Source organism: Oxyura jamaicensis, chromosome 5 (genome assembly GCF_011077185.1).
Source record: "Oxyura jamaicensis isolate SHBP4307 breed ruddy duck chromosome 5, BPBGC_Ojam_1.0, whole genome shotgun sequence".
NCBI lineage: Eukaryota > Metazoa > Chordata > Aves > Anseriformes > Anatidae > Oxyura > Oxyura jamaicensis.
In genome coordinates, this window is record NC_048897.1 from 52,776,724 (window position 1) to 52,800,172 (window position 23,449).

The 23,449-nt window shown below is 49.2% G+C and overlaps 1 protein-coding gene and 1 long non-coding RNA gene across 2 annotated transcripts in view; both read left to right on the forward strand.

The window, feature by feature from the left end:
* LOC118167586 overlaps nt 1–11,351 on the forward strand; it is an 80,837-nt gene extending 69,486 nt beyond the window's left edge. The window contains exon 2 of the long non-coding RNA XR_004751202.1: nt 10,673–11,351. This is a non-coding gene — a long non-coding RNA (uncharacterized LOC118167586). The remainder of the gene's footprint in view (nt 1–10,672) is intronic.
* MDGA2 (MAM domain containing glycosylphosphatidylinositol anchor 2) overlaps nt 1–23,449 on the forward strand; it is a 320,012-nt gene that overhangs the window by 77,612 nt on the left and 218,951 nt on the right. The window lies entirely within an intron of this gene.

Sequence of the window (23,449 nt, forward strand, 5' to 3'; positions counted from 1 at the left end):
TGGATGTAACTGAGGCCAATACAATAGTATTAATTATATATATTGGTACATTAATACATTAATTACTATAATAGCAATATTAATTACGGTCTGGTGGAAGGTGTCCCTGCCCATGACCGGGGGTTGGAATTAGATGATCTTTAAGGTCTCTTCTAAGCCAAACCATTCTGTCGTTCTATGATTAATATGTAATCATATATATTGATTTTACATATTTCTAATGCTTTTATGTATTTTAAATATATAAAATAAATCTATATTTCAGGTCATGTAACACTTCCTTGCAGGACACTGACAAAGCCAGAGCAGAACAGGAGGGAGCTGTGACCGCTTGCACCCACAGAGGTTCTTACAGGCAGGGGTCCCCTCCAGGGGCTGTTTTAAGAAGCAGCAGTTCTGGAACGAGTGGAAGCCATGAGCAAGGCTGGTTGGAGCTCTGCAGGAGTGGATGGCATCTGGCTATATTGGTCTTGCTATGTGGGAGAGCAAAATGACCCCCAAATTAATTGCTTTTAGCAGGGTCTTCAAGGCAGATCTCCGTGCTTTTAAAGGCTGTTGAGGAAAGGGTGAGGAATGCTTGCAAAAACTGCCCTAAAGTATTGGTCACCCACAGGTGTTGTGGGTGCACAGAGAAGTGGTTTGCATGTTGTGTCCTGCAGGAAGAGTTCCAGAGTCTGCTCAAAACAAAACAAAACAACCATTCAGAGCCACTGCTTGATTTGGTCATGCTCCCGTTGACTTGAAGCCCTAAATGCTTGTATCTCCTCTAAATCATCTCATGTGGGAAAAGCAAAACCAAGCCACCTCTGATAAACCTGCGATATTTAAATACCTGGGCAGGTGCTGGGAGACCTCTTCAAAAATAAGCAAAGCATTCAGCTTTTCAGCCATGTTTAATTTAAACATATTCAGCTTGAGAAATGTTCTTAGGGTAAGCTGGTGCTCTGGAAGTTGCTCAGTTGTCAATAGCATTTTATAATTACTTCTTGCTGTTTGAAATAGGCCGAAATAGACAATCCCATTAGAAATGGTCCCTTTCTGGTGTGAGTGCTGTTTAAATGGGAGCAGTGCCCCCTTCTGAGGCTGGTGGCCAAGCAATACGGAAGATGCAGAAGGAAGGAATATGAGATTTTTCTTCTAAATTTGTGCTGGCAGTTGTCCCTATCAGGCTGAACTGTAAATGGAGGTTGGATCCCAGCAGGCTGGGATGTCAGTGGTCAGGTTATGCTATGAGCAGAGCATTTCTGCACGTAGCCCTGGGCGGGAGCTGGGCCACCGCTGCCCTGTTTGCTAATGCTGTGCCTGGGCTCAGGCAGCAGTCAGATCTTCAGGAGGGTGCTACTGCAAACATAATTTTTGTACCCATGGGAAATATCTGTTGTTACCCTAACCCACCATCCAGATGCTACAAACCACTCTAAATCCAGGTGTTTGTGATGAATTTCCCTGAAGTGACTCCATAATGTGACCCCAGACCCTGGTGCGGGGGGGCTGCCCCTATAGACCCTGCCCCGATCAGAGCGTGATGAGATGTATGTGGAGTGCAGAACCCCTGCTGGGTGCTTTGAGATCTCTGCTCCAGAGACCTCGTGGGCCACATCTTCCAGCTCCTGGAGACCGTCGGTGCTGACCCTCCCCAAGTTCGGGTGCTATCTCTATGCCTCACAGCCCTCACTCAGACTTTCTTCCATTAACTTATGCCACACAATAACCCACCATTCATCTAATACATCCCCCAAAAGCCCACAAGAAACAGTAATATATCAGTAAAGTTTACTGAGGTAATAATTTTTGAAGCTCCTTATAATCAATCTTGCATCAATTAATCACTTCAAGAATGCTTTCCCTTTGTATAAGCCCTGCAACAAACACTTAGAGGAATCTGCTTTGCAGCCACGGTGCGGAACGGCGTTACTGCCTCCCATCGCGGGCACGAAGGCGTTGTTTGAGGTAAAGGTTGGTATATTTGCCAGCAACAGTATTTTTGCTTAAAAGCTCAGAAAAGTACAATCACTGATGATTAAAAAGGCCTAATAGCTATTCTACAGGCATATTTTCTTGGATAAGATGACTAAATATTGAAAAAAAAGTTAATATTTAATCTAATGAAGCATTAGGCTCAAATTGGACACTGTAACCTCAAATCTTAATGTCCCTCTGTATAAAGGTGAGATTCTGTTTAGTACCGACTTGTAAGTGCAAGGCAGCTTCACGCCACTGAGAGCAGGCTGTAAGTCAGTGGAATTACTCCTGATTTATGCTCAGAGAACCTAGCTCAGTAATTCTTAACGGTAAACTAATTGTGTGCATTGTGCTTAAGCATACAAGCAAACATCTCTGATTAATTGGAATTTATGGTTCAGTAATAATTCAGAACATTATCATCTTTCCTCGTGATGGATCACCAGGATAAATGATCTCCTAGGTTTACATATGTGCATAGATATGTTTTGTTTGGATTACGATGAGAAGCGGGATTAAACTTGGTTAAGTAATTGCACAGCAGGGTCCAGATTTGGAACAGGAGCGAGGTATCCTCTAGCATCAATAAATAAGAGCTGTGCTACGCTTTGGAAATGAAAGTTTTATGTACAAGAAAGTAAAAAAAAATCAGGAATGACAGCTTATAAAAGTCAAAATAGTGTTTCTCTTCTATCCTGCCAAGTGAATGCAATCAGCCATCTTAGATGTTTTTTCCTTTTATTCCTTCTTTAAAGAGATGTAAATTTTTCTGTTGAATAAGAATTACCTTTGGAAGGGCGACAAAATACATTTCAACTTGCCGTGATGGATAATAAGACCATTAGAGCAACAACAGAAAATCTGATTTAGGGTAACCTGCAGGCGAGCTGGGAGAGGCTCCAGAGGCGCGCGCCAAGCCGCTGCGGCCGGTGCCAGGCGGGGAGGACGAGCCCTGCAGGAGGGCTTCGGTCCCTGGCACGCCTTGGTGCACGTGCTGGGAAGGGCTGCTCGGAAGGGTGGGCTGTGGTCAGTAATGTGTAACCCAGGGAGGATCAGGAGGGGATGCCAACGTTTGAGCTGTGTTACCAAATCCATGTCTTGTCGTTGCAGGCAGCTTTTCATCATCAGGTTTCATCAGCGGGCCGATCTGCAGCCCAAAGGTGGCTGTTCCGGCTCTTCTGCCCGTTCCCGATTTACTGCTGGGACGGGATTCCAGGGCCTTCTGGGATGAGACCTTCCCATTTACTTCCAGAGCTAATTTCCTAATTGATTATAGTTTGCTCTTAAACGGTAGAGGGAATTCCTTTTGGTATTCACCTCCTGTACCTGTGGGCAATAACCCAATTGCCCATCCTACAGCCCTGTCCCTGCTCAGCTGTGGGTTAGGAAGCTCAACGAGTCAAAGCAGTCTTTGCTTTTGGGACAGGCTGTCCCTTTTCTTGAGCATCCAGCTCAATTATTGTATCGTATCGTGTGTATTTAGTACCTGTTTTATAGCCTTTGTCGTGGTCATCCTGGCTTCCAACGTGGTTATCCTGAGGGATAAGGGTGAGGTCAGGAACATGCTCTTGTTCGCCTCTGGTAGAATCTGTGGGTTTTGTGCTTACATTTTCTGCAAACAGTGGAGATTCCTAGCTGGGTCGCTGAAATTTCACAACAGCTGGATTATAATCCCTCTCTCCATCACTATTCCCTGACAGTTGGGTTGGCTTTGGGATTATTGAAACGAAGCACCAATGCGGATTGAGCCGAAGTTAAACGTGGTTCAGAAACGTTGTGGAAACAGACAGGGAGTGGTGCCATTGACTGGGGGCTGAATATCACGAAGTAAATCCATCGCCGTGGCGGGGAATCCAATGACCATGTGTGCGGTGGTGTTTCAAAGTATGTAGCACCTTGTGTGGTCCTTGTCAAGCTGGATTGCCCCAGAGAAAATACGGAGATATATCAGCAATTCTTCACAGTTTGATGGCATCTTTCCCACCCCATGCCACTTCCTACAGCACATATATCAATATGAGGGATTAATATTATTCAACTAAATGTTAATAACATGACCTTCCTCTGATTCTGTTCTTTCTTGAAAAGAAAGTTACTGATTTTGCCAGGAAGGAAAAAAAAAAAGAAGCTTTAATATTACTAAGTCAACATTTTCTTATTTGCTTAAAGAGAAATTTCCTTATTTTAGGTGAATATGTAATCTGTAGCTTTTGATTTCTTAATATTTTTTTTTAATAATTCCAATACCTATCTTTGGGGGGGGTGGGGGGAGGTGTTCCTCTGAAGGAGTAAATGTTGGTTGGCTTTCCTCAGAGCTGGCTGGAAGGAAGGATGGCATCTGACGGGTCAGCAAAGTGTCGTTCCTGCACGCGGGTCCCCGCCAGTGAGTAACTGTAGGGGCAAGAGCAAGGGTGGCTGAAAGCTGCGTTGCCTCCATTTTCTCCTTGTGGTTGCCTTCTGACAAAATGAATTAGGAGGAAGAAAGAAAGCTCAGCTAGATTTGTATTCGTCAGCCTCATTTCAGCTGTTATTGTCTAATAAACTCCGACTGAGCTCTCATTCACAGGTGTCACATTCTGTCTCGATGGCAGGTGATCTGACTATGGAGCTCCCTTTATTTGTGACAGCTTTAACAGAAAAGACTAAAGGCTCCATTCATTGTTCGTGCACTCTTTCGTACGACGCTGATTGCTTTTCTTCATTGAATTACCCCGTGTCTCTGGGTGAAATTCACAGCAGACACGATACAAGCCCTGCCTTCCCCGGAGCTGTGCCTGGCGGCACCTCCCTGGCGCAGCCGGTACGAGCATGGTTTGAGAAGCGCCCGGAGGGACAGCAGCGATGTGTGGCACCGAGCAGCGGTCTGCTCCGTGGTGCTGCCAGCAGTGGCGCTGCCGAAGCTGTTGGGAGCTCTGCGAGGCCCTGGCTTACCTCCCACACTCCTAATGATGGCTAAGGAGAGGGTTATCAGCGTGTTGTATGAAAGCGTAAACGGCGCTGGGTGCGTAACTCTTGCAGTTAACTTTGTAATAACCAGCTCATGCACGAGGCCTGATCTAGAGCCTAATGAAGCTAATGAGAGCAGTTCTGCTTGCTCTTCTTTTTCTGATTGCTAATTGTGTGTAAACAGCTTTCGGTCATCGCAAGTTTGTTTATTTGAAATTATTTGCGGATTAATTTTGGTAATTCATTGCTCCTTGAGCCTGCAGGGCGTTCAGCGTTTGAAGCGGATGATTTCAGTCGTTCACATTTGCAGCTTGCACCTGTGGTCTGCTCCTCTGTCCTGCCTGAAGGGAGCTGTTGTGAGCATCGTCCTTCACTTGCTCAGAATTTTCTTTTCCTTCTGTTTGTGGCCAGGTTTATGGGATCTTTAGACCTGCTATGCTGAATCTGGTCAAAGCTCAGTCCTGCCCGGTGTGTCTCTTGTTTAAGCACCCACAGATGACCACTGTCAATGAGTACGCAGAGCAATTGTAGGTTTCATATTCCTAAAAAAAACCCTGCAACGTAACCAAAGACTAACAATCATCTTCTTTGCAGCATCGGGCAATGAGCATTGCTGCATAGGGTGTGAGGTTCCCACCCCATGTCCCGTGAGTGAAGAGCAGGCAATCTAGTTCAAGGCTTTTTTAAACTTTGTAAAGGATTTAAATATTTTTCGATACGTATGTCTACTTTATTTTAACATTCTGATATCAAACCATGTTTTCTGGCTTCCCTTGCCCAAGTTCAAAGTGATGTGGAATAAACAAGTGACGCTGGGGATTCTGTTTTGTGCTATTCTGGTAAATATTTTGTGGGCCACAGTCATTTGAAGACAGGCAAACACTCAAATATTGATGCCACAGTGAGAGGAGGAAGGGAGGGCTGAGCTCTGGGTGGAAGCCCCCATAGCACAGCGCGGAGCTGGAGGGCAGTGCTGTTCGTGCCCTGGGGTGCGGGGCCCAGCTGCTTGGCCCTCGTGGTCCCATCAAGGCTTTGCGGGACCCCGTGGAGCTGCACATGGAGGAGCCCCTTGCTTGTGCTCTTCTGGTAAGGCACGTGCCTTGTGATTCTCAGAGGGAGAGTGCTCTGCCTCGCAGAGCTGAGACGTGGGAAATTGTGGCTTTGTAGCCAGAGCCGGTGGGGATCGTGGGTAACAGCCAGATGAAGTTCTCTGGTGGATGCAGAAAGTTGCACTCCTGTAAATTTGCTTAACTCATCCTCAAAGCAGTAATGGTCTAGCACTGTGCAGCCCAAAGGGATTTTGTGCCATCTGGCTTCAGCTCATATCGAAGTATCTGGGCAGAAATCCTTCTAGACTGGGCTTGCCTATGCAGAGATGTACAGCCTTACGCATCATCTTATAAAATATGCATTTGTTGCTGGCGCCTTTACCACTCAGGTTTTTGAAGCTCTGTTTTTGAGGATAAGTTGAGTAGATGTCAGCAGTGACTTCGAGCGTTTTGATGTCTGGGCTGGTGGGGAAGGTGGGGCACAGCTTCCAGATGCGCAGAACTGGAAACCCTCAACACACAAAGGTAAATAGGGGCCACGCTGGCTGAAATTCTGCTCGGAAGCACAAAAGCATATTGCTGGACAGCCTCTGCAAGGTGAGGAGCGGAGGCGTTGCAGAGCAGGGCCAGCCGGAGAGCAGGCTCCGTGTAGTGGCATTGCTGGGCGAGGGATGGAAGGACGTGGGGCAGCAGGGAAACACTAAGAAAGAGAATGGCCTCGGGTAAATCTGGTATTTGAAAGGAAAGAGAATGAATTTCTGCTGTCAATAAGTACAAGAAGAAACACTATCTGAGCATCTCAAGGGTTTTCTGTATTAACACCTAATATTTATGACTCCAGTCCTGAAGGGATCTATGCTCGTGCCGTATGCCATGTGGTGCTAATTGGCCTCCCTGCACCAAGGGAACCGAAATGAAGAAAGGCAGGAGTGGGAGCAGATCACAGCATAAGGACAGGTTGACACCACGTTCGCACGTTTGTGCAGCCCGAGAACAGAGCTGTGCCATGGAAATCTGTCTTGCTTGGCTGGGAGTCAGGAGGCGCTTCCCCAGCAGAGCAGGGTGCAGCTCTGCAGCCTGTATTTTTTTTTGGAAAAATAAAGCTGGGTCTGAGAAACCCCCTGGAGGTGCAGCTCTTCCCTTTGTAAAGCTTTGATCCCATAGCCACTAGTAAGATGGAAGGACCGAGTTCTCTCCCTGCTGAGCCTCTCCTGAGCCCCCCCGCTGTCTGTCTGGGGGCAGGCCCGAGGACAGGCCGAGGGCAGAGTGCTTTTTGGGGAGAGTCTGTCCTGCTGCTGGCATGCTCCTTGAGATGGGCCTTACCTCTTCCTGCCCACACCACCAGCCAGGCAGCCCTGCTGCGGGATGTCGTTTCTGTACTGTGTGGGGGCAACATCCCCGCCAGCCTGGGGTGCCCGAGGACTGCCATTAGCAGCTCGCTTTTCCAAGAGCCTTTTGAATGGCATCTTTATTGCAAATGTCAGGCGGGTTTTCCTTCTGGGAAGAAACACGGGCAAACACATGTTGAGATCACATTTGTTCATCATATTAAATTGTTCGGCGTTGCTGGGAAAATCAATACTGCCTTTTAATATAGAAAGCCCTGGACAAGTTGCCCCAGGTGAAAGTCCACGGAAAGAGTATTCTTCGGAGAGGCAGCTGCCGGCAGGAACAAGCGCAGGTTGTCTTCAGCACTTGGGCTGGCGTGCAGGAGCTGCAGTTAAACAACCCGTGGCTTGAAGGCTGTGTTTCTGGCTGCGTTTCCAGCTGCTCTGGCCAGCTTGGAGGCTTTGTGTCACCTTGGTTCTGCCTTTCAGGCCCTGGAACAGAACCGGGTCTGTTCACCCCAGGCTTTGGGTGTTGTGGGTCCTGTGGGAGAGCGGAGCCTGCAGGGCCACCTCCATCAGCCCCTTGTTTCGGGGTGGTTTCATGGTGTGAGCTTCCCAGGCACTGCGAAGTCGAGCTTGGGAATCTGTTATGTAACAGTGCTATGGGATGTGGGAAGCTTCTGCATCAGAAATGCAGCTTCTGGATCTGAGCTGCTGGTTAGAATCTGAGTTGCTGGTTTGTAGCAGATGTCAGTCTGGACTTTTTTTTGTTATTTTTAGTTTAAGAACAACTTCATTTAGTTCGGCTTAATTGATTCAGAGTTGAGTTCAGATAAACTGTTGAAGTGGGGATGTAGCCGCGTAGGTGCTTGGTACAGCTTAAAGGTCGCCGCCTGGTTAATGGTCTCGGTGGAATATGGAGCATTTTCCAAAGCCTCTATCTTTTGTAGAAGGTTCACAAAAGCTGTGAGCCAGAAGCTGAGGACTGGAAGCAGTCGCTTTTCCATCTCGCTTTGGACAGGTTTGAGACGCTTCCTCCCCCGCTCCCTTAGGCCACAGCAAGCGCACGGCTCCCAGCTGCGATGCAGGGCAGGAGCGCTCTGTGGCCTCTTCGTGCCAGGGGGGTGTCACTGTGGGGACCCTGGAACGTGCTTTAGAGGAACAACCACCTCCTGCTCTAGTCAGGTCTCATCTGAATACCAGCAAAACTGTTGGTTTGTGGTGTGATCTGCAACCGACCCAAAGCGGGGCTTGCAGGTGTGGCAGGCCGAGCATCCTATTGCCATGAGCTGAGACCTCACTGAAATCTGACGGGAACGTACTTGTGGGGCCGGCGAGCAGCGACTTTGTCCTGAGGGCAATACTGCATGTCCAAGGCTGCATTTCCTTCCTGTTTATGCCGGTTTTACTTCATTGGTGTTTATTCCCATTGTAAATCATGAAAGAGCAAGTCCTCTATTACTCGGTAACTTAAAGTAGCGTATGTTGTGTCGTCTGACCCTACCGTCATTCCAAACTATTGCTTCGTCCCGGCTCCGTGTGCGTGTGCAAATAAAAGGGTAAGAAGACATTTATCAAAAAGAAACAACCAAACAAAAAAAAAACTCTTGTTGACTTAATTTTTTTTGCTGTTAATGTTAGCAGAAAATTCTGCTAAACAAAAACTTGCTGCTAGAGCTGAATCCTTTCAGCTCAAATTTCATTTAAATTAAACCAAAAAGGCTTTCCTTTTTTTTTTTTTCCCCCTTTTTTTTTTTTCTTTTTTTTTTTTTTGGCCTCTTTGTCAGCAGAACTCTTTGATCTTCCCTACTTACATAAGCAACTTCCGAGCTGGGTCGGTGTGGGATCGGCACGAAGGCTGCTCGTGCTCCTGTGCTGCCCTCGGCCCAGCCGGGGGGGCGCACGTGCAGGGAGGCGTGTGGCCCCTCGGCGTGGGCGCTGTGACCCAGGGCAACCCACCCTCTTGTCCTCTCCTGTGGGCTCCTCGTCCAGTTCGGGGTTCAGCTGGTGGAGGACCAGCTGCGGAGTGTTCTGGTTTCGGGGCTGGGCTGTCAGTTCGGAGGTCTGCTTGTGCCGAGTTCTCCCCGAAGAACGGGGGCGAGGATCTCGTTTTATTTCTCTGGGTTTCCTTGGTCTTGAGTGGGGGCATCCAGTGCAACGAGGAGTGGTTTCACGTTAGTATGCGTACAGTGTGGGGGGATATATTTGGTCTCCTGGAGTTTCCTCAGTTTTATGAGGAACTGAAGTTGTCACCGGGGTGACACGTGAAGGGAAGCACTAGTAGTGAGGAGATGGAGGAATGAGAATGGATTATGGTTCTGTGGGTCTTGGCTGGATGTGCTTTTCTTACTCTGTGGCTGGGGCACGTGTCTTCTGGAGGCATCCACAGGACCCGTGTCATGGCATGGGTCTCCGGCCCTGCATGGCCCTCCCTGTCCCCCCGAGCAGCACTGTCCGAAGGGTGTCACCCTCTCCCTGCTGCAGAAAGCATGCCAGGAAAATGATGATGAACGGCTGCCTTTGCCACAGGTTTTGTTCTAGGCTTGGTACCAATGCAGCTAAACCTCACAGCATATTTAGGTTCTTAAGGTCTTGGCTCTGAGAGAAGAGTTGGGGTATGGAAGTCCCTGGGTTCATTAAGCAGGGTTCCCCTGCTCCTTACCCAAGCCTTTCATCCTCAGAGAGACCCTCGGCGTTGCTCCCAAGGGAAGCAAACCCCACATCCCCCCTTATTTTTTGCCCCCGTTGCAGCTCCGTGCAAGGCGCGACCCGCCGGGACGTCCCCGCGTGCCGCCAGCTGGCAGCTCCCCCAGCGGGGCAGCAGCACCCTTTGATGCATTATTTCTCACCATGGTTTAACATCTCTTGATCAAAGCCTTCGATGTTCCTCGAGCGACGTTTTAAACCTTTCTTCGCGTTTGCGGCCGTCTCTGTGTAGGCTGGGTGCTCGCGTGTGTGCGGGGAGATGCGCAGCCCCTTGGATCTTGTTCTGAACGTCAGACAGGCGCTCAGGAAATCGGCTGTAATTTAAGATATAAAGCTATGAAACGGTTTCATGACTTACGAGGACCTAGATAATGAGGAGGATATTAGGCTGCCATATTCGTTTTTTTAAGTTGGAAGAAGAATGTATGCGATCATTATTTTTTATTACAAACATTTTAAAGCATATGTGGATATTTTCATTACTGAGCGCTATCTTTAGTTCCTCCAATTAATTTCAGATTCCAGGAGTCCATATAATCTGACAGTTTGCTGTGCTGAGAAATGTATTAAGGACAGCTTATGATACACTAATTAGGAGTGCATTTACAGAGCCAATAATCTAATAGTTTTGAAGAAATCTGCTTATACTTTTTTTTCCATTTTCATCTCGTATTTCTCAAGCATTTTGTTTTCTGAGATCACAGCCACAGTCTAAGGGCAAGATTGTCAGCTGCTGTAAATCAAAGCACTCCCAGCCAAGTTGCTTCGGTGCTGCCGAGTTCCTCCAGCTGAGGATGCCGTCCCCAAAGCAGGGCCCTCCAGAACTCATCTGCCGCAGCTTCACGCTTCTTCTGTGAAGTTTCTCCACGGCCCGTGCATTGAAGTCGCTTCTGCAACCGGAATTCATTGCTTTGCCTGGGGAAATACGCAAAAAGAACTGGTAAACGCTTTTAACCAAGGCCTTGTTCACACAAAAATACCTCGTGGTAGATGTAAGGAGGGAGATGTGATGGGAACTACCATGCCTATCACCAGAATCTGATCCCACCGGGAAGCTTCACACGGAGATACCAATTGGCACTTGACTCTGGAAATGATTTTATGGTGATAAGATCCACGTTGATATCAAAATATAAAAGGATGCCTTCCATATTTAGACAGCAAGAGAAGGGACTGGGCTGGAGATCTGGAAAAGCCTTCAGGTTTTCCCTGCGGCTGTCGCGGTGCTGGTGTCCTCAGAGGGATTTGGTCCCTCGTGTTAGCTCCAGGTCCACACTGAAACCCTGGCAAGATGGTGCTGCTTACCCGTAACTCATTTGCTGCAAATGTTTTAAGTTCTAATTAAAAAGTAAAACACGTTTTGATGGAATTCCTGAAGGGGGAAAAAATCAGTAAGCCGACAAGGTGTAAGGTAAATCCCAGTGTTCTGCATTTCCAAGTGAATTCAAAACTTTTGTTTTGAGGAAGGAAGGAAAGTTTAGAAAGCTTTTTGTTTTTCTGCCGTTCATATATACATTTTTCCTTCGGGGATGTAGAATGGTTTGCACTCAGGAGGAGGAACGAGGGGTTTGAAGTTGCGTATGACCAAGCCGCAGTGAGCGGGCTGGGTGAGCAGCGGGGGAAATGCTGCGCTGCCGAGCAGCCGGGCAGGGCGGGAGGAGAGCATCCCTGCCTCCTGCGTCCGCCTGCCCTGCGCCCCGTTAGGCACACAGCTCCTGGCTGCCGCTTATCGACCTTTATTCCTCATAGCTCAAACACGAGTCCTGTCCTCAGAAACCCTAAATCCTGCGTTTCTTTTTTTTTGCTTTCCGCATCTAAATTTGTCATCAGAGCGACTGCAAAGCAGATTTTAAAGCAGAACAAACACAACGGCACAGTGGCTGCACATATGCAGCAGATACATTTTGTTTCTCTTAGGAAACCCACACCCGGGAGGCAAGGAGAAGTTACTCAGCTTCTCCCTTTATAGGATCTGTCGCTCTGCTTGGGCTGCATCTATGGGGCCTCTGGTGCTACAAGCAGACAACCTCAGGAAAGACATGGAAAATGTCCTTTTTCCATATGATCTGAACCGAAGCTGGGGAGGGGACTGCTCGCAGGATTTGCAGACGCAGCCTGTGGTGAGGGCTGTTGCTGGCTTCCCTCTGTTCGTAAAGGACGGGGGCGTTGCTGCGTGCTGCTCAGCAGAGCTCAGCTGTAAAAGCAGTTTTTAAACTTTTCGGTTTTGTTCTTTTAAGGTGCAGGAATGGGTAAAGCCAGAAATTTCAGGCTTACTGCAGAGGAAGTGTTTGAGTTTGTCGTGATGTTTTGGCACATAAAAATAAGAGTTCATGAGTAACTTTCTAGTCATTTTTATAAATTTTTTCTTCAAATATCTTTTGCAAATAATCTAAAATGCTCTTGGGCCAAGACCTTTAGTGAGACGGTGAGTCCGAAGGGGACGAGCAGTCCGAGCTGTGTGATGTCGGCTGCGTTACAGGTCTCTACAGGCTGTAGAATTAAAGGTTTTAAAAATTGAGAAATGCTCAAAAAATCAAGCGTTCAGGTATGTAATGTACAGGAAATCCACGTAACCAATGTGGCAGAGGGTATTACTGACAACACAGAAGCTGCAAGGAATATCCTTGTCTTTCCTTTATCTCCCTGCTTTTATTCCTATAGCCTGAGCCCCGATGCCGTAGTTTCACTGCGCCGAGCCTGTGGTGACCGAAGCAGAGCCGAGCTCTTCTGCCCGAGAACATTTTGCTTGCATTCATCTACAATTGCCCTCGCAGTGCAGGGGGCTCCCCCGAACCAAGCTCGGCCCCCTGCAAGTCTCTGCGAGGTGGAGGCAGCGGATGTGGAGCTGCAGGAACGTGCTGCTGCTACCGGGGGGGCTGTGTAACATTCTGAGCAGCTCAGCACCGCTGGTTAATTTTGGCTGGGAGAAATGAGAGACGTTTCCCACTCTGAATGCTTTAACAGGCTCACACAAATTTTGCATGAAAGGAGCAGTTCCATAATGAAACTTAATGGCTAATTGCACGCCGTTAATAAAGTCGGAGATGTCATCAGCCACCGAAAAGGGATGGGTAAATCGTATAAACAATACTACACAACCTAATGTTGCATGAGCACCAAGGTGGGAGTTTAATAATTTTCTTCATTAATTTTTATTGATTTGTTGATCATTCATTGACTTTTATTGAAATGAATCAGAAACGCTGGCACCTAAGCACTGACTTAACTCTGGGAACAAGCTGCACGTTCAGTGGGACGTTAATGGTGAGCTCTTAGCTGGGCTTCCTGAGGAAGGGAGACCGTCGGCAAGGTGCTTTCTGTTTCTGTGTGTCTATAAATCCAAGTCCCAGTTAGGATGTGAAGCGCTGGGCCCCTCTGAAGCACGTTTGATGGAGCAGAAGCCTCAGAGACTGCCGCATCTTGTGCTGGGGATGGCTGGGCTGGGAGGAGTGGCCTGACTGGGCTTCTGCCAGGAGGGCAGCAGATGCAAGGAGCCACGAGGCCGAGGAAGCAGGGACTGATGGACAGAGATGTTGGGAATCCCCCAGTCCCAGGAGAGCTTCAATCAGAGCCTGGCCCTGGGGGACAAGCTGCTGCAAACGGGGCTTCTTCATTCCTTGTAGCTCCTCCGCACAGGCTCGTGGTGTGTCCGATGGTCCTGAGCCTCTGTCAGCTGAGACAGGCAATGACAAGTGTCACACAGGATCTGGGGAACACAGCCCCCTCTATTCCAAGCACTTCTCTGCATCTGCCCTTTGTGCCTGTACAGCCAAAGGGAGGGAAGGAGAGCAGCCGCTCTCTTGCTGCCGCTTGTCTGGGCTGGTGGCATGCTTGGGCTGAAACGTGGAGCGGCGCTGCTCCGTGCTGTGAGGAGACAGGATTTTCCCTGGGCTGCCTGGAAAGGCTCCCGAGCAGTCACAGCTCGGGGCTCCAGATTTTCTCCCCGGGAAGACAAGGCTCAGGGCTGGCAGGGCCCCAGAGCCGCTTGCCGTGCCAGGGCCCCAAGGGAGCGGGCGTGCTTAAGGGAAATCGCCTTGTCCATCCTGGAGGGGTTGAAGCGGCTGCTACCGACGTGTTAAATGCTGTGCGGGGTTGGTACTGAACGGGTGACCCGTGGGGACTGGGCGAAAGCGTTGGCCCCTGCAGTGGCTGGTGGTGGTGGTGGGTCCTTGGCCCAAGGGAGTAGTTCCTGGCTGACTCGGTGTCCCCAGGCAGGTGCCAGCCCTCTGGGGCCCTATGTTAAAGGTGCTTTTCCCCCCTTCTGTGCTTGTCCTCCAAGGAAACCCCAATACCATCGCTGGAGTGCCAAAGGTGGAGGCTGTGTGAGCTCTCGGTGACAAAATCGCGCCAAGGGCCATCGCGAGGACGTGCCCATCTGCACTCTCTTCTCAGAGCTGTCACTAATTTTAAACACCCTTTGGAGATTGTTCAGCAGATGAGAACTGCAGCACATGGCTCACCTGCTGGATTTCTCCTCTCCACATGCATGCTGTTTTCTCCCACCTGCTCCCATTTTGTGCCCCCCAGAAGCATTTTAATCCTGCTCCTGCTGTCGGGTTTCCTTACTTTACCCTGGGGAAGCTCTGTCCCCTCTCTCAGGGAGCTGAAAGAGCAGGTTGGTCAGGCATGAGGCCGTGCTTTGTTCCCTCCAGGAAAAAGTCTGTGCTGCTGCTTCTAGGCTCTTGAGCTCAGCCTGCTCGTGGGTAGGCAATCTGGCACCCAGCTCGTGCAGCTCCACAGCGCAATGGGCACGGATCAGTTCAGAGCAAACAGAGCCTCACAACAAAGCACACAGGTGAAATACAGAGTGAGGCAGGGGCTGCCAAGCTCTGTGTATGCAGATTTCCTGAAAACCAGTATTGTTATAAAAATCCATGTTTGTGCTTAGTATGTTGTACCAGTGAGAGAAACTCTACTTCCTTTGTGCTTGCCTTTAAGGATGAAAGGAGCGTGCACAGAGCTCTGCTGCCTTTTTGCTGGCGTTGAGGTACATCTTGAGCAAGTAGAGACAGGCACTTTCCATCCAACGAAAAGTTCTCAACGAGAAACATTTCCTGAAGTCCCACCAGCAGAAGCTACCACTTGTGATGTCCCCTACATGCTGTTTTGGGGAGCTGGTGCCTTTGGTGGGGGTGGCAGGGGGTTGCTGGTGGTCAGGTAGCACTGCGAGCTCCTGGGCTTGCTGCACTCGGGCACTGGGGAGCTCCTGGAGTACAGGAGGTGATAGAAAAATGAGGCACTTTCTGGGCACTTACGCCATCTATATTTTTTAAAACCGCATTCCTCTTTCCTTACTGAAGCTAAAAGGAGTGACACAAGTTGCGGCAGCGCCTAGGATATATAAAACCTGGCGTAATAGGTTTCTTGCTTTCTCTAATGGAACAGATTCCCGTCATTCAGCTGTTACTCCTACACCCAGTGTTTCAAAACAAAGATGTGAAAACTAGGTGTGAGACATTGAAGTACAGGAAACACCATTTTAATTCAAGAAGTCATATTTCTCCTCCTGAAAGGAGATTTGTTTTCTTGGTAGCTGCTGCTCGCTGGGACAGATCTGTGCTATCTCCCAAGAAATGCAAATTGCTGTTTAAAAGCTGTTTATTCTTGCTTAGCGCTATGGAGTGGCGGGTTTTTGTTTGCATTCATGTTAAGGTTGTGTATTTTTTTGAATTCCTCTTTAATAGTAAACTGCCTTTCTTCAGTCAGTGAAGCCCTTTCTGAGGCCCGTGGTGCATTTAGAGAAGCGTTCATCCTGACGGCAGGGCTGGGCCGAAACCAGCACGGGCTGACTTTGGGGAAACGTGATCCCTGCTCTTGGCAGTCACGTAGGGCTGGTAGCACCCGCAGCACGTCCCCATGGTCTGGGGCATCCGCAGAAGTAGTTTTATTCCTTTTGCCTGGGTTGACTGATCAAGCCTTGAGCATGGCTTTGAGAGGAGGCAAGGGACCGTGTTTGTCAGGGAGTGTAGTGATAGGACAAGGAGCAATAGTTTTAAACTAAAAGAGGGGAGATCTAGATGAGATCTGAGGAAGAAATTCTTCCCTCAGAGGGCGGTGAGGCCCAGGCCCAGGCTGCCTGGAGGAGCTGTGGCTGCCCCATCCCTGGCAGGCTGGATGCATTCTGCTGGGCCCAGACAGACCGATGCCTCCCTCAGCCAGTCCTCCTGGGCTGTCTCTTCCCCACACCCTGAAGCTCCAACCCAATCCCCGTCCCGTGTCTTTGAGGTAAAGCCGTGCTCCGTGCCATTGAAGTATCTCCATCCTTATCCCACCGCCCAGCTAGAGGTGGAGGAGTCCTGCCGGTGAGGTGCCCTGGCTGGCCGTGCGTTGGCTGGGCATCGCCCTGCCAAGTGCCGGTGCTGCCAAGCCGTTTGCTGGTGGCAAGCCAGGACGGGATGAGCTCCAGCCTTAGCTGGCTCCAGGGAACCCGAGGCTTGGAGCTCTTCCACCCATGCTCTGAGGACCTGCTCCTGGAGGTACGTACAGGCCTGCGGAGGAGCCAGCAGTTTTTGGTCTGCCAAGTCTTAGCGTTAAGTCAAAGTACAGACCTGGGGAAAGGCATTTCAGTGTTCTTACTGGAAGCGAGCCCCAACCTTGTTCTGCTCGGTTGTGCTCCACTGGTTCATCAGCAAATGGCCTGTTACAGATGGTCTGCGCTACGGACCTCGACACGGCTTTGAGCAGCACACGGCATGTGTGTGGCACTGGGAGATTAATAGGGCCCGGCACCTCTGTGCCCCAGAGGACACGGATCTTCCTTCCCTCACTGCTCTGGCTGCAGAGGAGGTGGAGGCAGGCTAATTCTCTGCTGGCTTGTACCTGTGGCAAATGAAGCTTGGGCTGATATAGTGCAGGGTAGGAGAAAGAATGTGGACAAGGGGATGAAGGTCCAGAGTTGACCTCTTCTGATCATTCTTGTTCCTCGGCAAGGTGAGGTGCCTGCCTAGAGCTCCAGCCTCTGCTCTTGATCCCCTCCTGTCTGTAAGTGCAGTAATTATCACAACCTCAGCTTAGTGAAACTTCCACTTTCCTAACTTGAACGCAGCCTTTGCCACGTTAGTGACATGGTTTAATGGAGGGCTTGTTAGTGTTAGGTCAGAGGTTGGACTGGGTCATCTTGGAGGTCTCTTCCAACCTAAATGATTCTGTGATTCTGTGTTGGTTTGGGACCCGTGGTTATTTTCTGTAGCACTATACACGAGCAGTTTCTTTAGGGCTGACTCCATTTCTGTGGTGCTGTTTGTCACAAACCTCCTACCGGAGTTTTATTGGTTAAAAAGACATTTCTGAAAGATGCTTTGTCAAAGGATACAAATATGAGTAATCAGGATTCATCTTTAAGAGGTGATTTTTAATACATTTGACTTTCATGTGAACCCATGTTGGGCGAAGTCAACATATGGGCTGTTCTGAGCATGCAGTAATACGTACGGCATGTTTACTGCTAGACGATAGTACTGTTGAAACAGGTCTGGCAATATCATCTGTTTTGTGATGCCAGGAACAACAAAGTGTTGCTTCAATTAAGCCCGTCACTTGCAGATCATTTCTTTTCTTATTTTGGAAGATTCGTTGAACCCACTGCTTGAAATCTGTAGGTTGCAAACTGCTCAAGAAGCAACTCAGGGAGGAGGATGGAGTGTAGGAAGGTTTCCCTCCACACTTGTCTTCGCAGTTCCCCCCAAATGAGTGCAGTCTTGGAGAGATGCCACTTTTGTGAGCAAGGGATGGAATCCACCTGGTGTGTTGTGAGCTAGCCGAGACGTGGTGGTGCTGTCCTCCTCTGAGCGTGCCGGAATAAGAGCCTGGGAAATAAGAGATACCAACTGCAAGGGGCCACTACTTTAACGTATAAAGAGTGGAATGTGATGTAGGAAAAGTGGCTGTTGTGATGTGCTCTAATTGCCAGTTTAAGGGAGTCGAGCAGAAGTAAGAGTTAGAAGGCAGTGCGTCTTGGTGACGTTTTATTTGCAGCCAGGACCCCGTTTAAAAACAAAACAACCAAAGAAACTCCTCAGAAATCCCGTCTGGAAGCCCTGTACCAGTGGGATGCGTTCTTGGTTCTGGCACTCAGGCAGCTCAGTTTTTATTTCCAAGTTGAAGAGAGAGGCTGCTGCCGTGAGAACGCCCCGTGTGCAGCCTGGCCGAAGCAGAGCTGCCGACGTTGTCCTCAGACTCCTGGGAGAGGAGCCTGGCAGCCAGGCTCCGTGCGTCGCGGCAGCGTGGAGAAGAGCAGTCCGTCTGCGCGGATTGAATTAGCTGACCCTTCGAGGGGCGACAGGAGCAGCGAGAGTTCAGGCAGCAGATGAGTTCCTGCAAGAGTGTGGAGGAAATTATTCTTAATTCTTGGCCTTTGCAGAGGTGCATGATGGTGACCCCGCGGTGGCTGTTCCATAGGCGGCCCTGTGCTCCTGCGGCAACGACAGCGGCGGTGGCGCCGCGGCGAGGTCTGCCTGCTGGCTCAGCTCCGCCAAAAGCAGGAAGAGTTACTGCAGGAGATGCACAGACGTCAGGAGAAACATTTTCTTCTCTGACGTTCCAGGACAATCTGCAAAAATCCTGAGTAAACATTCGGGGACAAATAAGCGCTGGGCAAGAATTAGCTGGTGGATGGGCAGAGCCTTTTAACTCATTACACCTTTTAGGAATTGTGCCCCTCTCTGAGTTTCACGGAAAGCTTGCAGTAAGACATTTTTGCACAGAATGTTCCACGTTTGTGCTCCCACAATTAGCTGAAGGCTGAAGCAGCACCAGTAAGACTGGAACCCATCTGCATGGGGGCTGCTGCCAGGCACGGAGAGCCTCAGTGTTAACGTTCTGCCCAAATGTAAGCATCTCTGGCCACAGTTAGTTGCTGGTGAGAAGTTCCACTGACGTTAACGGATTTGGTTGAGACCTTGCTGGAAAACAATGGTGAAAGGATTCAACTCTGAGCAATATCAGAACTCAGGTCCTTTAATCAGCAGCTCTTAATTATTTACTTCAGTCCTAGCGATGAGAAGTTCTCTGTGATTTGTGGAACTTGCAGGATTACTCAAAATGTAATTAAAAATGATACATGTGAAAGAGGAAACCCATAATGCTTCTGTTAGAAAAGTGTATTTATCACCAGTAATCTGCTTTACCCCCTGCAGGCAAACGTTTATCCCAGTCCTACAGCAGGATGCAGGCAGCCAAATCCCCGTGTGTGTGCAGAACTTGCTGCAGATCTGGGTGTGCTCCAGAGCTGGGGCGTTGAATGGTCACTGCCTACGTGTGGAGGATGTCCTGCAAAGCATCGGGGCCAGCGTTAGCCCCCCGGTAGGAGCTGCTGTTTCATCCGCCCTGGCTGTGCCTGGGTGTAATTTGGTTATCCTGCCTGTGGTTTTGCAGCCGTGCTTTGCCTCCTGAGCCTTTCCACGCAAAACCAATTAACAAGAAATTAACCGAGTGGAGTCCCCAGTGAATTTCATGCGGTTCTGCAGCATAATGAGGAAATAATTTTTTATTTTTATTTTTAGAAAGAGAAGATTTAAAGTAACTGCAGATGTTCGCAACTCTCAAAATTGAGTTTTCCAATACCCATATCAGCTCTTAATTTTGCTAATTGCAAATAAAATGACTGGGAATCTCAGTGGTATTGCCATGATGAATGTACCTCCCTGTGGCAACGCTTCTCACCAGTGTAGAGTTCGGAGTGTGTTACTGCAGGTAGCGTGGGACCTGACGCGTCCTTATCCAGCTGGAGGTTAGGTGATACTCACTGGGCTGATAAGTTTATTATTGGACCAGCCCTTTCCTACTTTTAGGAAGCGTAGTACTCTTTGTGGGAAATGGGAAATGTTAAACACCTACCCTTTATTCAATAAATATTCAGCTGCATGCTTCATTTTGGGTCCCAGCTGAGTGCCAGGTACCTAAGGCAGGAGGCCGCCTGCTACAGGCTGCCTGCGTGGTGCTGCTCCGTGCAGGGCCGAGCTCCAGTAAGGGGCATTTGAAATTGGGTGTGATGCTCCTGGTCTGCTCCGCATTGTGCTTAAAATATCTTTTCTTTGGTATTTTCTAATAGCTTTATGGCTACGTATCACCTGCAGTACCCTTAGTAGAAAAATGATAGCAGGGAGCTGTTGGTAGTTTGAAAAGATGCATCCATTGGTACAAAATACTTCCTACCTACTCTCCCCTTATGCACGTGGTAGCACCCATCATGTATGTGCTGTTACTGATCTGTCCTTGCCCATCGGGCTTGCAAGAGAAGGATGAAGCCCACTTTTATTTATTTTTTTCCTCCTGGACTGGACTGTTTTTGCCATGTTGCTTGATATTGCCCATATCTCTGCGACTTAAACCACATTTCCAGAGTTCGGGAAGGCTTCTTGATTGATAGCACTACCATCAGAAGGCTCTGAGCTAATTAAATCACCCTGCCTCTTCCCAACACTACTGTCACAGACTGACCTAATTTTGATACTACAAAGCTTATCAGCAGAGTATCTATTGAGTTAGGGGAACCGTAATGCTGTTTCTAGGAACAGATGGATTTTTTTCCCCTTACAACTCATTACAGTGCTGTTTATTGTTCCTCCTGGTGGGCAAGTATTAAAAACTTAGGGCCTCTGCCGTATGGTCTCTGTCTGGTGGTATCTGTTTCTGGAGCACTAGGTATGTGCAAGGGTTTTGTCCCTATTTCTTTGTTGCTCTTGGTCTGGTGCGTGCATGTCCAGCTTTGGAGATCCAGGATGAATCCGTAACTTGACGAAACATGGAGGTGGCTGGGAGCACGTGAAAAAGGAGGAGGAGAAGGGCTTCGCTTTCTGCTTGTTGCTGAAATACCGGGGAGGAAAGTGGTAGAGGGAGCCCGGAGGGAAGTGCATCGTCAAGGCTGGGAAAGCAAACGATGCAAAGTGAACGAAGGCAAGCAGACCAAGAGGCCCCCTAGATCAGTGTTCAGCCACCACCGGTGGGCTCCCAGTTGCCCCCAGCTTCCAGCAGAGCAGCAATTTGGGGGCTCCCCGAGACGATGCTGAAATGTCTCAGATTCACCTCGCCGCGGGGGCCGGTCCCGTTTCCTGCTGGTGAGGTCTGAGATTACAACAATATTTTCCACCGTGTGCCACGATGATCATTTATTAATAAAATCCCAGCAGTTGAGCTTCTCCAGGAAATACATTGAAAATTTTGTGATTAAGGTCAGAAGTGCTGGGACGTTGAACAGAAAGGCAGGCGGGGGCACTGCAGCCATCCGAGGGCTCCTGCCTGCACCGCAGCTACACAGACGTGCTGCCGGGCACCAAGCATCTTTCTGAGCATTTGGCGTGCTCTCACTGTTTATTTGCTTGGTTAGAAAAACGCTTTCTACTTGCTCCAACACTTATTCAGAAAAGAAATGTTATTCTGCACGTTCCAGGTGGAAGTTGGCTGGGCTAACATTGATCACAGCGACAGCTTTGTCTTTTTTAAAAAATTGTATGAAATGTATCTCGATACCTGCGTATGTATTCATCTTCCGGAGTTTCTAATTTTGTCTTCACAGAAATTTTATGACACCTTTTTTTTTTTTTCCCTGGCTCTTTACTGTCTGGGGAACCTGTTGCAAGTTGAAACCAAATTGCTTGTGTAGGCGTGTGAGTGTGTGCAGGAGGCGGAGAGGGGGAATAAATGGGAATCGCTGGAAAAGAGCAGGCAATAACAGGGCGCTGCCCAACATCAATATATAGTGAGACGTGGGGAAAGGTCAGATGGGCTCCATTTTTCATTGGGAGGAAGAACCCTCCTGGTGCCATGCAACTGATCTGCAGCAAAAGCAAGGGGGGATGTTCTTGGTCGGTCGTTCAGCTTCTCCTCCCCACCTCCCGCTCGGCTCTGCGTCGTGCGCACGTAGCGCCAGGACAGCGGCGTGATGGATTCTTCCGTGCAATATTTACCGTGTATAATCGCAAGACAAATTCTTCTCAAATGCCACAAACAAAATAAATGCCAAGTATATATTACTTTAATGTCTCGTCTGGTATTAAATCCTTGGAGGCGTATTTCAGAAGCAGCTGTAATGAATATTCCCGTGGCAGAGAGGAAGGTGACATTTCATAACGACGCAGTGTGTTCTGAACCACAGGACATTAAAACTTAAAGAAGTACGAAGATTTTTGATTTTCCTTTACTCATTTGATCTCTTCTGAAAGAAAGGTATACTTTTGCCGTAGTTATACCCGGGGGGATTTTTTTGGGGTCTATATTGCCTTCCCGATGGGTAGGGGTATCCTAATGGATACGGAGCAGTGGCACAGACACTAAAACAAAGGATGCTCCAAATGTAATTTGAAGTAATATGAATATAATATGAATTAAAATGTAATATTAATGTAGTATGAATTTAAAAGGCAGCAGGATGTTGGCATGATGTTGCTGACTCTTCTAATTTTATCATAAGTCTCACGATCCGTGCTGAACCTTGTTTTACCTTTCTGCTCGTGGTTCTGCTTTCACGTTTCAGTATTTTATGATTATTTTTTGGGAGATTGTAAAAGCCCCCGGTGTGGACCAGGGCCCTGTTGTGCCATGGCTGTGTGTGGCAGGGCGAGGAGGATGTTCCACGTCCCAGGGCACGGGATGCAGCTGGTGCTGGCTCTGCAGGGGGCTCTGAAGCGCGATCCCTCGTTACAACGGCTCGAGGCACGTGGAGTGGGAGCAGCTCTCCTGGCACAGGGAAAACTGCCAACCGCTGGGCATCAGCGCTGCCGCTCTGTCTAGGAAAATAAATTTAGGCCCAGCAAAGTATTTTAAGGTCAGAGAACAGCACACGGGACCGACTCCTGACCCAGGACACTTCTGTCATTGCAGAGGGAGGGCCTGACGGCTGGTGGGTGACCGGGAGCAGGGCAAGCTTTCTGCTCCTGTGCTGGGGGAGCTCTGAGCCGTCCCCCCAGGCTGGCTCTGTGCTGGTCCTGCAGCCTTCTGGAGCTGTCGCCGTGTGCCTGTGGGCTTGGGAGCACAGCCGTGGTGCGGGAAGCACCCGTTGGTTGCCTGCAAAAACTCTTGTGCCTGTGCCTGTGCTCTGCAGAGAGGATAGGTTACTGAAATGCTGAAGGGCTTAGCCTAGGCCAAGCTTACCGAAAAATGATCTAACTGTGGTAGGCTGAGATGGATGGGAGCAACGCAAGGTAGCTGGGAACATCAGGCTTCGTCATAACAGCCTGGAACCATTTTCCTCCTGTTCTGGAGTTGCCCTCACACTGTCCTGTTCAGGACCCTGTGCCCGAGTCCCATTTTCTTCAGCTTCCAGAGACCGAGGGTCAGAGACCTGAGCTGTCGGCAGCCTCGCGTCAAGCCGAGGTGGGATTATGCCAACGGGGGTTCGGTGGGGTGCCAGAGCGATGCACCCCCGGGCTCCCACGTGCGCCTGCCGCGGGTGTCAGGAGAGTGCGAGTGGAACAGCCAGCAGGGCGTGCGGTGGGCACCACGTGCAGCGCCGACAGCGGTCTG